This window comes from Peromyscus californicus, unplaced genomic scaffold (genome assembly GCF_007827085.1).
Source record: "Peromyscus californicus insignis strain IS unplaced genomic scaffold, ASM782708v3 Scaffold_22__1_contigs__length_63687245, whole genome shotgun sequence".
Lineage (NCBI taxonomy): Eukaryota > Metazoa > Chordata > Mammalia > Rodentia > Cricetidae > Peromyscus > Peromyscus californicus.
In genome coordinates, this window is record NW_026294525.1 from 10,301,485 (window position 1) to 10,316,479 (window position 14,995).

General features: G+C 45.6%; 1 protein-coding gene across 5 annotated transcripts in view; it reads right to left on the bottom strand.

Moving 5' to 3' along the window:
- The window catches only part of LOC128118345 (palmitoyltransferase ZDHHC14), a 453,489-nt gene that overhangs the window by 285,206 nt on the left and 153,288 nt on the right, over positions 1 to 14,995 (bottom strand). The gene's annotated exons all lie outside the window — the stretch shown is intronic.

The following is a 14,995-nucleotide window of genomic DNA, read 5'->3' on the forward strand; positions in this document are numbered from 1 at the left end:
TGGTCTGCAGTGCTCTCTGTGACAACCTCTACACTCCGCTGACCAAGACAGTCCACGCTCCACAAGAGCGATGCCAGCAGAGTGGAAACAACCCTGCTTGTACAATCGATCTAGAATGTCTGTAGCTTGAATAAATACACACCATCCCTTTGCATTGTAAACACTTGTGGGTCCAAAGCCCCCACCCATCTCTGGAGCCACAGACGATGAGGTCAGTTTAGAGACAACTCAATCCGACCCACCTGGGTCAAACCGCTCGGGAACTGTCTGTCAGCATAGCGTTCGCTTGCAAACACCAAGGGATCATTGGTCAATATTGTGGGGGCAGTTTGTCCAAAAGAGGGTGACAAGTCATAGAAATGAGCTTGCAGCTCTGATGAGCAGGGGAGGGGAATCACTGGCTGAGCCACACCGACCCCATGCTTTCCCAGAAAGCACCTGGAGAATCAACTCGTGAGTGTGGGCCAGCTGTTGTTATTTTTGTTTTGTTTGCTTTTAAGAGATGGGGTCTTTCTTGGTTCCCCAATCTGGACTTCACACCCTGGACTCAAGTCATCCTCCTGTTTCAGCTTTCCAAGTAGCTGGAACAACAGCTGTTTGCCACTATCCGCCCTTAATCCTGCGAAATCCTGTTGACTGTGGGCGGACAGAGGAACAGGTGCTGTGGGGACTGTGCAAGTCGAGGAGTCAGTTTGTGGTGGGACCTGGCACCTGACCCCTGGCCTCATATTGTGGTGTGGTGGGGCTGGGTAGGTCCAAGCGTTGGGCTCTTGGCCTGCTGTCATGGTGTCTTGGCACCACAGAGGTGATGCGAGGTAGAGGGAAGAGTTAGCCTGGGACTTAGTGAAGGATGAGGTCTGCCATGGCTGTCCTTAGTCTCTTGTGGCCACATTAAGTGTTGTCATGGGTATGGAAGAACCATGGCACCCCAGGATCACAGTGTCTGGGGTGGGGGTGGGGGTAGAGGAACTCCTAGCTTGTTCTCAAAAGCAGCAGTCCTGGCTGTTCAAGTAAAGAATGGAAGCCAGACATGAAGAAGGTGAGCGCTGCTCAGATATGGGAGGTGGATAGGGGTGTGGCTCCCATTTGTGTACTAGCACCCCACTTTGTACAGTCTCTGGTGGGATGCCCAGGGGATACTTCTAGGAGTTGTCAAGGGCCACATGACAGGAACCACTTTGGTGAAGGAGTCGAGGCCTTTCAGAATCTTTTGCCATGAAGAAGCCCAGAGACTCCCCATGACTTTAAGAAGGTGGCGGGATGGTCCCAGATATGAGTTGTATGGAGACTGATTCCCTGCTGGCCATGTGGATTTGTTTCTAGGAAAGTCACCTGACTATACATGACACCCAGAGCATTTCCAGTGCCTCTGTATAGCCACTCCTACCAACTCTGTTGCAGAAACAGAGTAAAGCAAAATCACCCCATAAAATAGTGCGACGTCACACTCCAGCTGGGCTGACAGTTGTGATGTTTCTTCATAGGATTAGAAAAACAAAACAAAACAAAACAAAACAAAACAAATCAAAACAATAGATCATTGTTATTCTTGCACCAACTCCAGGACATCTGAACAGCTCTGAGCATCCCCAGAGAGTCTCACAGAAAGTGAGTTTGGTATGGAGAGTATGAAGATACAGAGGACTTTGCTTAGTTAAAAAAAAATGTAAGAAACATTGGCCCCAGAACCTCCTGTATGGGGTGACTGTGCCCCAAAGTTCTTAATCTCCAAAGTGACTGTCCCAAGACTTGGAGGCTTTAAGAAACAACTAAGCCCCAAGGACCCTGCTCTTGCCAACTGATTGATGTTTCCAGGAGATGTTCAGTACTTCAAGAGTGTGTTTGCTGTAAAATTGAGTTCAGCCCTTGTAGTGGTTTGAAATAAAATGCCCCCCCAAAGGGAGGGGTACTAATGGGAGGTGTGACTATGGTGGAGTAGGTGTGGCCTTATTAGAGGAAGTATGCACTGTGAAGGTGGGCTTTGAGATCTCATATATGCTCAAGCTCTGCCCAGTGTCTCAGACTACTTCCTATTCCCTGTATGTCAAAATATAAGAACTCTCAGCTCCTTCTCTAGCACCACGTCTGCCTGCATGCTGCCTTGCTTCCTGCCATGATGAAAATGGACTGAATATCTGAACTGTAAGCCAACCCAATTAAATATTTTCCTTATAAGAGTTGCCATGGTCGTGGTGTCTCTTCATGGCCATAGAAACCCTAACTAAGACAGTCCTCTTCTGAATGCCCTTTATCTTGCCTCTTATCTTCTGCCATGGGGAGATGTAGCACTTACTAGGAGGAGGCCCCCTGATCTTGGGTTTCCCAGCCTCTAGAACTGTCAGAAATGAATCTATGCTCTTTGCAAATCACTCAGTCTTGGGCATTCTGTAATAGCTTCATGAACTTGACCGGCATACCCCTTTGGAAGAATAGTCACACATCACAGAAATGCCTCTTCAATTTAGTGGGTATTGCTGGGTGTGAAGGGCATCTGTGCTTCTCTCCAGAGGCTTCCAGCAAAAACTGACACAATTAACACTCTTTAGCAGGCCTCCACCTTCTCCAAAACGTTTGATTTTGTGATAGTAAGTGCTGGACAGCTTCTAGTTAAATACTTAAGGAACTAGGAACTCCACAACCAAGCCATTAGCTGTTCTCTTATAACCCTGAGCCTGCAGATTGTGTCCTCTCCCTTCATACTCTGGTATGCAGATCTACTCAAATGGCCTTCCATTGTCTGGGTCTGGGTTTCAGGGTCTAGCATAGAATCTATATTTCAACTTGAGACATGAAGATGATTGAGAAGCCTCATCAGAAATGACTGTTTCCCCATTAGATACTTAATACAAAACAACCACCAAAATCTCAGTACTATATCAAACTCAGAACCCAGAACATCTATAAAGGGCCCACATGTGTGAGAGGGTATGGTGGATGATACCTTTGCGGAGGGTGTCTTGGTTTTATTTGCTATTGCTGTGATTAAAAAACACCCTGACATAAGCAACCTAAAGGAAAAAGGGTTTATTTGGCTCACAATTACACGTTGCAGTCAATCATGGTGAGGACATGTAGGAGGCAGGAACGTGAAACAATTAGTCATGTTACATTCATAATTAAGAGCAGACAGTGATGAATTAATATAAGATGCTGATAGGAAATATGACCACATTTATGGTGGGTCTTCCCACTTCAATTAATCCAATTAATAAATCCCTCACAGGCAACAGGCATACTCACGGCCAACTTAATCTAGCCAATGTCTCCTTGAGTCTCTCTTCCCAATACATTGTGGCAAGTTGGCAGTCTAAACCTGCCACCACACCGGGCACCGTTAGCATGTCCATAAGGCACCTACATTCAGCCATTTCAAGTCCAGACCTTGAACTGTTACCTCAGCTGGCAGTAATAAGATAGAGACTCTGATCTTGGAGCTCATTAAAAGCTTGTGTCATGCCATGCAGATGCTGGCTTTGTTTCTCTTATTGCCTTTTAAAAAGCAACCTCCGTTGTGTGACACCTTGGAAATGTGCCAGTGTGTGGCCACCAGAAATAAACCATCCATGTTCAATTCAACCAAAGTGAGAAACTCACTGACGTTGACAGCATGCATCGGCGATGGGAGAGGTCCCTGCCCTTAGGAAATGCACATTGCAGAATTTAGGAACAAAGTACAAAGGTCTGAGCAGTTTTCAAATAGTTTAGAAAGAGTATGGCATAGGGAGATAAAACGGAATAAATATTTATAGGTGGATTTGAGTAAAAAATGGATATATGTTATTATTCTTACTGCAACTATTCCATGACCTCCAGTTTGCTGAAGCCTGTAAGTCCTTTCTTTCATGTGGAAGCTGAGGAGTTTCCCTTCTGTGTGGCTTCCTCAGGGTTGATAAGGAGAGACTATTCCACAGCTCACTGAACTACTACTGTGTGTCACATGCACATTCTGTAAGCATTTGTCAGGCTCTTTGGGATCTTCCCCGCTCTGAAGCTCTTGGAGATGAGGTCTTTAAGTCAGTATAGCTTTATGAAATAGTGAGTGCTTGGTGACGGCTGTCCTCGTTCACCAGCCTCCGTGTGACCAAGGGCAGTGCTAAATTCTCTCGGGATGTCCCCATATCTCCTTTATCAACACTGCAGGATTCCAGCGTCTACGCAATGGCATCTGTGGTGGAGAGACAACTTCCGACTGAAGTTCAGAAGAAGCTGAGAGCATCTATAGTCCTGGTAGCGACAAGCAGTATGGAGACCCTGCCTTTGACTGTGACTGTGGATGTATACTGCCAGGAGGAAGGAGATGGGTGGGCAGCCTGCCAACCCGCAGCAAGTGGCAGCATTGGTTCAACAGCTAAAGAGCTGTGAGCAGCAGAGAAATTCTCAGTCCATGCTCAGACCACTTGGAAACAAATAGCCCCTTCACATTCTGAGCAACGGTACCCTGAGCTCCAGCACTGAGCACCATCTGTGATGCGAAGACTCCACCCCCGAGGGTCTGGATTTCATACAAGATGATGATGCAGCTGCCAGAGACACAAACACCAAATGGAGTCCTATTTCTGTCTCCGGAATTGTGACCTACATAGAGCCCAGGGGCAGCACAGAAAACAGGAGACGGACATCTTCGTCTTCATAAAGCTCAACTGGAAAGTGATGGGAGGAGGGGAATGAGACTCGGAAAGCATGCGGGGTTTTTTTTGGAACATAAAAAAAATTAGCTAATTTGGCACCAGACAAAAACAAATGCTAAAAACGATGAGATGCCTTCACAGCGTGGCCCTCCTGTCATGTACAGCAGCATGAGCTGTCTGACTGATACGATGATTAAATACCTGTGTACAAAGTGTCACTGAGTACACTGTGGGGGAAAGAAAGGCCATCGGGAACAGGTAGAAGAGTGTAGCATTGCCAAAGCATTCTAAGGTACCTTTTCAGTTCTTTTTTTTTTTTTTTTTTTTTTTTTGGTTTTTCGAGACAGGGTTTCTCTGTGTAGCTTTGCGCCTCTCCTGGGACTCACTTGGTAGCCCAGGCTGGCCTCGAACTCACGGAGATCCGCCTGACTCTGCCTCCCGAGTGCTGGGATTAAAGGCGTGCGCCACACCGCCCGGCTCCTTTTCAGTTCTAATAGCAATCTTAATAAACATTCAGGGAAATATTTGTGTGTATCTTGATGCTTATACATGAAAACTGGAACCATCTCTTGAGCGCCACGTTATCTGAGACTGTGAAATCAGAGGATTTTTGTGACAAAGTGCATAGCCAGGGGCTGGGGAGAGAGCTCCTGTATGTGAGGACCTGAGGTTGGATCTCCCCAAATAAAATATAGCAGTAGCACATATCTGTAATCCCAACGATCCTCAGGTGAGATGGGTGGTAGGGACAGAAGGAATCCCACCCCTGAAGCTCACAGGCCAGCAATGCTGGCCTGTGATAAGGACCCTGTCCCCAACAAAGTAGAAGGTGAGAACCGATACTTGAGATTGCCCTTTGATCTCCACATGCACACCACAGATGGCATGCCCATGCCGGCATTCATATACACATCTCATACACATGCAGATAAAATGACTCTATGTAGAATACCTGTACTCACACACATATACATATACAACATACCCATAGAGATAAAAACGATTCTCTTTATAGTCAGGTGTAAAATTATTTCTGCCACTGGCTAGTAACATCCTAGAATCAATGATTCTTACATTTCTGTTTAGAGGTTGGCTCAATTGTGGTTGCATTTGACATAAAGATAATTCCTTGGACAAAAACTTTGAGACTAGTTTCTTCAACATTTCAAACAAAAAAACCTGGATTTCAATATTGAGCAGCGAGGTCCCTGCCCTTGCCCCCCAGAAGTCTTTTGCAAGATTAACTTTGCTTAAGAGAAACAAAACAATATTAACAAGGTGCACCAGAAGTATTACAACCTTGTGACAAAGAATCTTTTCCATATCAAAACAATTCATCTCTTAATATTCTGCCGGCAAATACACATATAAAAAGTTCCTATTAGCCGGGCGGTGGTGGCACATGCCTTTAATCCCAGCCCTTGGGAGGCAGAGCCAGGCAGATCTCTGTGAGTTCAAGGTCAGCCTGTTCTACAGAGCAAGATCCAGGACAGGCACCAAAACTACACAGAGAAACCCTGTCTCGAAAAACCAAAAAAAAAAAAAAAAAAGTTCCTATTAATAAGAGCTTATGACTCCTAACTAATAAGAAATGGCCTTCATTTTGATATATCTGTTTTGTTCTGCGCAGAAAAAAAGCATCGTCATAGGAACAACTGTCTTGGGCATAGGAAAGGGGGTATGCGTTTATTATTATGCAGGAAGAGAAAGCAGCCTTGCTTCACTGCTTCTAAAAACTGAAGTGGGCTTCCATGTTTTAAAAATCACAGAGTAATTTATTGTTTCAAATCTCAGCTCTTCGATCATGATGCATTTCAATAATAAGTAGCTACAGAATAAGGCAAACCATCATGAAATACAATAATATGAACCAATGACCCACATGTCTGAAATAATAGCCGAGCAGCATCACGATGGGGATGGAGGCTGCAAGGGATGTGACAAAAATGATCTTTCTTCCTTTTCACATGAGTCACTGTGAAACAAACGTATTTTTTCCCCTCACAGGCAGGGACATAAACACTGCTTGTTTTGTGGTTTGATGTTTAATCACGGTACTTAGAGATGCATCTACCACCATCAGGCAAAGACAGGCACATCACTAGGAGACAGATAGAGAAAAGTGGATTCGGAACTAACATCCAATCTGTTTTAGAACTCTGTGTGAGTGTGTGTGTGTGTGTGTGTGTGTGTGTGTGTGTGTGTGTGTGTGTGTGTGTGTGGTGCAGTGTATTTCTGTGTGTGCATGTAGGTTTGTATGTAAATGCATGCTATAATGTGTGTGTACATACATGTGGAAACCAGAGGTTGACATTGTGTCTTCCCCAACGGCTCACCATCTTACATCGTTCACTGAATTTAAAGCTCACTGATTGGCTAGACTGGCTGGCCAGTGAACCCCAGGGATCCTCTTGTCTCTGCTTCATCCCCAATGATGGGTAACAAACACACACAGAGAGGCTGGCCTTGATGTGGATACTGGAAATCTGAACTCAGGTTCTCAGGATTGTGAGGCAAGTACTTTACCAACTGGGCCATCTCCCTGAATCCCCAGAGGGTAGTTTTATAAAGTTCCCAACACTTCTCTGAGGCACCAGTACTGGGTCAGTCCATTCTCATGAGTTAGGCCGACTATTCTAGATGCACGGAAGGATGGCTGCTGGAGGAGGGTATTTAAACACGTGGACCAGGGAACCAAGGGGGAAAATGCCAGAGAAAAGGGGGTGGTGAACCCTGGGCATCTTTGTGGGCTACACAGGGACTCGCCAGCTTTGTCAAAGTGTACCAGTCTTCTTTACCAGTCCTTACCACAGTCTTACCAGTCCTTACCACAGTCTTACTAGTCTTTACCACAGGCTCCTTCTGGCATCCTTTCCTGAGATCTGTCACTTTCAGGCTAAGAAAAGAAGAAAGGAGAAGGCCCCCCTCACCGAGGAGAGGAAGTCACCTCCAGCTGGCGAGGTGGAGTTAAACGGAGGCCAACTCAACTCACAGCTCACCTTGCCTTTCTACTGTGCAGCTCCTGGAGGGGAGCCCGTTCCATCCTCACACTCAGGGGATGCCTGTGGGAAGGAGGGAGGCGCTCTCCCAGCCGGGTATCCACATATCTTCCATGTGTGCAGGAGAAGGGTCATTGTTCCTCTCTTGGGACCTCCCAAACACCAGAAAGATCTACTCACAGACAGCAAACCCAGGCCTTTGAAGCCTTCGCTCATAGTCTGTGCAGAATGCCTGATTCATACATTTGCTATTAAGGTTGGCAAGGGTTTGTTAGTGAAAATTGCGGTGTGTAAACGTTTTTGTCAAGCAATTTTGACTTACATTAAAAATTCCAGGAACCCAGAGGCTTCTGGGTAGTATGCGAATCACAGGAATTAAAGATACTTTTTTCCCCATCTGTATGATTGCATGTATATGGGCACGTGTGTGTGTGTGTGTGTGTGTGTGTGTGTGTGTGTGTGTGTGTGTGTGTGTGTGGTTCCTGTGTGTGCTCGTGCATATAGAGGCTCAAGGTTGATGGTGGGAATTATCCTGGCTCACTCTCATTGAGTCGGGGATCTCCCAAACCTAGGGCTTCCCAAAACTGCTGTGGCTGATGTGGCTAAACTCAGATGCCTAGTCTCACTAGCCAGCTTGTAAGGGGGATCCTTGGCCTTCTGAAGCCAGAATTACAGGCAGGCCACCATGTCCATCCAACATTTATGTAGGTGCTGGGGGCGTCTGAACTCCGGTCCTCTCACTTCCATAGCAAGTACTTTAACCACCAAACGATCTGCTCAACTCAAAAGCCAACTCTGTGTGTGTGTGTGTGTGTGCCCTGAACTGGCCCTTTAACGACATAACAGGGGTGCTTAGGCATGGCATCCACACACTGTAGATCTACTGAACCAAGGGACCGTTCAGTCATTTCCAGATCACACAGGGGGCTGAACTAATTGAGGGCATGACCTCCACTGACTCACTCTCAGTACACCCTGGCAGTACCAGGAATTGGCAGCATGGTAATAGCTTGGTGCCATATGCCAGGGAGACCTTCCCATGCAGGGCACTGCATGGCCGAGGTAGACCTTTGGAATTCTTTTCTTGCTCTAGACTAAATTCGAAGCTTGGTCACTTCTAACCCCGTCTGACATTTGAAAGCACACCTCCTTCACTTCCGCTCTGGTGACTCTGGAGGGGCTTTAGTTTTGTTCTGATTGTGTAGCTCATCAAACCTGAGACCTCTCAAGCTTGAAGACATTTCATCAAGGGAAAAATGTGACACCAGGGTCATTACTTGGGAGTTTTATTTCATACAGAAAGAACTATTTTACATTTCTTGAGACAATAGTTTAAAAGTCATGTATCACTGTTGCACGTACATTTGAAACTGGGGTGTTCTCACACCATTCTTACACTTACAGTCTGACCCTCCTCAATCTGCCTGACCCAGTGGTATCAGAGTCTGAGTCTTCCTGCCTGTGTGTTCTGCCCAGGAGAGCTGCCATGAGATGGCATTGCTCAGAGCTCAATTCAGGAACTCTTGGAAGCCCCAAAGCCAGCTGACTCCCATCCTCTCATTGACCACATCCTCGACTCCATCCCCTTACCCACTTGTTCCGTGTTACACCTTTGGAGTTTTGAGGCACAGCAGATCTGCCTTTTCTTGGGGTATCCATTTCTGCCTAGTTCTCCATTTCCCCAGATAACCAGGAATTTGCTCAAGCCTTTGCTCAAACATTACCTTCCATAGAATCTTCTCTGATTAATGCCACTGCATGAAACTGTAAAACCTAAACTCACAGCCTTGCCCTGGTCAGCACAGCCTTGCACCCGGGGCCTTTCAAGCTTTCTTTTCCTCATAGTGCTTGTCCCTGCATGGCTCACCATCTGTCCTGACTTCCTTATTATCAGATTCCTCCCAGAAAGCACTGGGGGCAACGAGGAATTTCCCCTGCTTGGTTCATAGATATATGCAATCCCTGGGCTGAGAGTCCAGTCCAGCAGTAGAAACTCCTCTGTAAATATTTGTGAAGGATTCAAGATAGGGTCAGGATGTTTCAATTTTGTTTCAAACACACATTTTTTTTTTTTTTTTTTTTTTTTTTTTTTGGTTTTTCGAGACAGGGTTTCTCTGTGTAGCTTTGCGCCTTTCCTGGAACTCGCTTTGGAGACCAGGCTGGCCTCGAACTCACAGAGATCCGCCTGCCTCTGCCTCCCGAGTGCTGGGATTAAAGGCGTGCGCCACCACCGCCCGGCTCAAACACACATTTTTAACCCTAACTGGGAGAGTACGCCCTTTTATAATAACTCCATATTCTCAAAGGTCCGAGTGTGATTTTTGTGCCTACTTTCTTCTTTCTTATAGCTTCTTAACTGAAGCATAGATTATTTCCGCAGTGGAAAAATATTATTAAAAATAAGCGACATAAATGCTTGCTAGATTAAAAAAAAAAAAAAGAAATTGTCAAAATACCACATTATTCCCAGGCTTTTAAGAACTCAACCACCAATAAAGAAAATACTTGTGATGGTGAATATGATCAAAATATATCATACATATGCATGAAATATTCAAAGAATAAATAAAACTATTATATTAAAGAATAAAAATGCATAGTCTCAGGTGGGTCAGAACCTCCAAGGGTTGAGGGCTTAAGTGAGAAAGTGGCCTAGTCAGGCTTTCCTGTATTTTGGGGTGTGGAGGATGGTCTTTTTGAGCAACCAAAACCAAAGTCATCTTCCATCTCAAACTCCTACGTTATTTCTTACAGGACGTGACTAGAAGTTATATTTTTGCTGGCCTTGTTGGTTTCTGCATTAAGCCGGACAGGTGCTGTTATACTTTACTTCTAGAGACATGGACAGTTATGCCTGGCATCCTTACTTCCTGGTAGGAAGGAAGGGGGAGCAGACAAGGAGAGAAGAGGAAGGGAGAGGCAGATGGAAGGAGGGAGGGGCGGAAGTTGGGGAGGTAGTGGAGGGTATGAAGCGCTGACCCAAACACACTGGACCAAGACTCTGTTCATTCCCACAATCCCTTGCGGGGAGCTGAGTCTGGGTTCAGGGATGGCAGGGTAGGAAGAGAAGCCTCCAAAGACAGAATGGATAACAAGTTACATCAGTCAAGTCTCCCAACACTGGCAGTAATCATGGGGTTGAATCTGAATGAATGCTGATGGTTTCATTGATGAGCATTGCTGGGAGCAAACTGTTCAACACTGGGACATTTTCAATTCAATGCAAATTAGTTTAATTACTATATGTTCCAGAAAACCCTTTGAGAAGAACAGTGGCCCCCAGCGTGTGTCAGATTGCACAAAGCTAATCACCAAGTCCCTTCTGTTCCAAGGTGCACTGGGGACAGCAGGTCTCCATTGTGTTGGGATGTGGCTCAGGACCCAATGTGGAGCTGTTGATACCACCTAGGATGTAGCTGTTATTCATGTGGCCTGATTCCTCCTCACACACAGACTATGACTTCCCAGCCTTCAGCTTTCAGAAGCCTCACCCTAGGATTTCCATGTATGCCTAGGTGGGTTAAAGTATCAAACATAGCTTTACATACATGTGATGCTTCTACCAAGGAACATGGCAGCCCTGCCCTCTACCCATGTCCTACCATGCTCTCCAGGACTGTCATTCTGTACATGAGACAGTACAAAGAGTCATTCAGCCCTTTATTAATCTCTTCATGCACGTTTACCACACATACTTCATGCCAACATGCTAGAACAAATGTTAGGGAAAGTGAGATCCACGCATGCTCCTCTTTCTCAGGTAGCTCATACCCCAAGAGAATAGAAAGATGTTAGGTGTCTTTGTTAGGGTTTCTACTGCTGTGAAGAGACACCATGACCACGGCAACTCTTATAATTGGAGTTGCTCACTTACAATTCCAGAGGTTCAGTCTATTATCAGGCAACCAGAAGTGGACTGACTCACTGGCAAGGCTTGGGCATATATGAGACCTCAAAGTCCACCTCCAGAGTGACACACTTCCTTCAACAAGGCCATAACTACTCCAACAAGGCCACACCTCCTAATAGTGCCACTTCTTACGAGCTTATGGGCGCCGATTACTTTCAAACTACCACATTCCATTCCCTGGTCCTCACAAGCTTGTCACAATATCTCATAATGCAAAATGCAGTTAGTCAGACTTCAAAAGTCCCCATAGTCTATCACAGTCTCAACAATGTTTAAATGTCCTAAGTTCAAATTCTCTTCTGAGATTCAAGCAATCTCTTAACTATAATCCCCTATAAAATCAAAATAAAAAAAAATCACATACTTCCAACATATAATGGCACAGGATATGCATTACCATTCCGAAACACAGGGAAGAGAGCACAGTGAGGAAATACTGGATCAAATCAAGACTGAAAACCAGCTGGGTAAACTCCAAACTCTACATCTCCATGTCTGATGTCAAAATGCTCTTCAGATCTCCATCTCCATTCAGCTTTGTTGACTGTAACACACTTTCTCTTGGGCTGGTTCCACTCCCTGTTAGCAGCTTTCCTCAGCAGGTATCCCACAGCTCTGGCATCTCCAACATCTTGGGATCTCCAAGTCAATCCAGGCTTCAACTTTATAGCTTCATGCAATGGCCTCTCTAGGCCTCCATTCAGGGACACCTCTGACACATGCCTGGCCTCAGCAGCTTTCCTTAGTTGCAGAGGCAAATTCTATAACCCATTTTTTCTATGCCTAACTCAAAAGCCAGAACCATGTGGCTGAAACTGCCAAGTTCTGCTACTTGCTGGAGATAGAACATGGCCCCCTCATTCAATTTCATTTTTACCAGCTTTCTGTTTTCCATGGTTTCCTTCACTGCCTAAGCTTGGTTGTCCTGGAACTTGCTCGGTAGATCAGGCTGGCCTCAAACTCAGAGATCTGCCAGTCTCTGCCTTCCAAGTACTGAGATTAAAGGCATGTACCAACACAACCAGCTGGAAGCTTTTCTTTAATTCCTTTTTACAAGTTGGAAATTTAGCTGGGTGAGATCTTGCCCTGAGGCCACCATTCCCTTTATTCCATTCCTTAATCTGTTCATGTCCTTGGACACAGGATTTAGTTCTATTCTACTTTCTGGTGCCCCTTTCTCAATCTGTACATTTTGTATTTTTCCTTGCTCAGCTTGCTCCTGTCATTATAAATCTTCATTAGAATTAACACTAACCACACAACAGAGTCTATACTAGGCTGTTTTGAGATTTCCTTTGCTAACAGTATTAATAAAAAACTCTTCACTTTAGCCTCAGGCAGACTCTTCAGAGAAGGGCAAAAAGCATCCACATTGTTTACCAAAATATTGCAAGAACAATTTCTAGGCAATATGCTAAAATTCTTCTCCTCTGAAACCTCAAACCATTATCAGTACCACTGTCTTCCATGCTCCTACTAGTACGACCCATTAAGCAGTGCTTAAAGCATCTCACTGCTTTCCTAACCCAAAGTACCAAAGTCCAAATTCCTCCAAACAAAAACATGGTCAGGACTACCATAGCAATACCCCACTTCTGGTACCAACTTCTGACTTAGCTAGGGTTTCTATTGCTGTGAAGAGGCACCATAACCACAGCAACTCTTATAAAGAAAAACAATTAATTGGGGGCTGGCTTCAAAGGGTTCTTCTACCATTCTATCAGTCTAGCTGCTTTGGGATGGCAGGAGCCATGGTAAGACCGGTGAGCCATGAACCTGGGCCCACTGTCACACTTCTCTGGCTGTGAAGTGAGTCCCTTGGTCAGAGGCAATGCTGTGTGGAATATCATGGTGGTCAATAAGACATTCTGTGTGGACAGTAATTTTGGCAGAAGCGTTATACTCAGGCAAGGCTAGTCCATAACCAGAATAAGCATTTCTTCCAGTAAGGATTGATCCCGGATCCAGAGTCATGACAACTCTGGGTCAATGTGCACTCGGTGCCTAGCACTCCTGCTACCGGGCAGGTAATCTGCCAGCTCGGCTAAACTAATCTTATCGGACTATGCTGAGTCCCTCTGAAAGCCGTGGCCCCTATGGTGGGTGGTGAATGGCATCACAACAGCAAGGTCATCAGGCAGCCAAAGCAGTGAGAGAAGCTGTGCACACACAGCTCTGCTGGTGTCTCTGTCCTCTCCCCAAAGCTCTCCGATTCCAATGCCACATTGAAGCCATATGCCTGGGGGAAAGGGAACCCTTTCTGCCTTCTGGCTCAGGGGGGAAAGGACTGAGTGTACACTCCCTTCCTTTTCAGCGGTTCCCTGACACTGATGAGGAATTGGAAGGTATGGTTTTTTTTAACATATGCAACATTCCACACATTCATCACAGGTGAACGGGAGTTTTGAGGGCAGCCAGTTCGACCACTGTTCCCAAGCTAATGTTGTAGGCAACAGTGGAGACTCCATCATTTAAAAAACAATATACATATACATATACATATACAAAAAGACATTATGGTGCTGTGTGTGTGTGTGTGTGTGTGTGTGTGTGTGTGTGTGTGTGTGTTCATGGAGGTGTGGGTGCGTGGGAGTCTGGCCAGGCTGGGGAGAAAGAAACCCAGAAGTCATGGGCAACACGCTTCGTAATGATGGATGGCCAGTGACAGGTAGGAAAAGAAGCCTAAAATAGGCCTGGTGAAAAAAATAGCCGAACACGCTGGCCCTGACATCTATCCAGCATCACACGGAACACAAATACACAGGGTGGACCATGAGAAATTTGAGGGAGAGGGCTCTGTCTCTAAGAGGATGGGTGCAGGGTACAAAGGAAGGGCCCTTATTACATTCTGGTTTCTGCACTTCCAGAGACACACTGGGTGTGAAATCACTGAGGACAACTAGGCTGATCTGGTTTGGCCTAATGAGGGAGTCACACCTCCTCAGCAAAGATCAAGGGCGCTTTCCTTGGTTCAGCCCCATGCTGTCTTTTGATGAATAACAAGTTCCCTGTTCCTGTGGAACAGCAACTGAGTCCTCAGAGTCCCCACCAACTGAACTGAGTGCCAAATGGTAGAGACTGATCCTGTTATCTCAAAGTGTATTTATGGGGCTGGAGAGATGGCTCAGCGGTTAAGAGCACTGGCTGCTCTTCCAGAGGACGCAGGTTCAGTTCCCAGCACCCACATGGCAGCTCACAACTGTCTGTAACTCCAGTTTGGGGAGAATCCAATTCCAGAGATCCTCTGTGGACACCAGGCATCCACATGGTGCTCATAGATGTATACAGACAAACATTCATCCACATAAATAAAAAAAAAAATTATGTCAGACAAAGGCCGTGCTGGGAAGTTTTACTTAAATATTAGGAGTAGGGGTGTTGACCAGCACAACATTAGAGGAAAAGCTGACTTGTGAAAAAAAGTTTCCTAACCCCCCCACCCCAATTATACTCAAGGA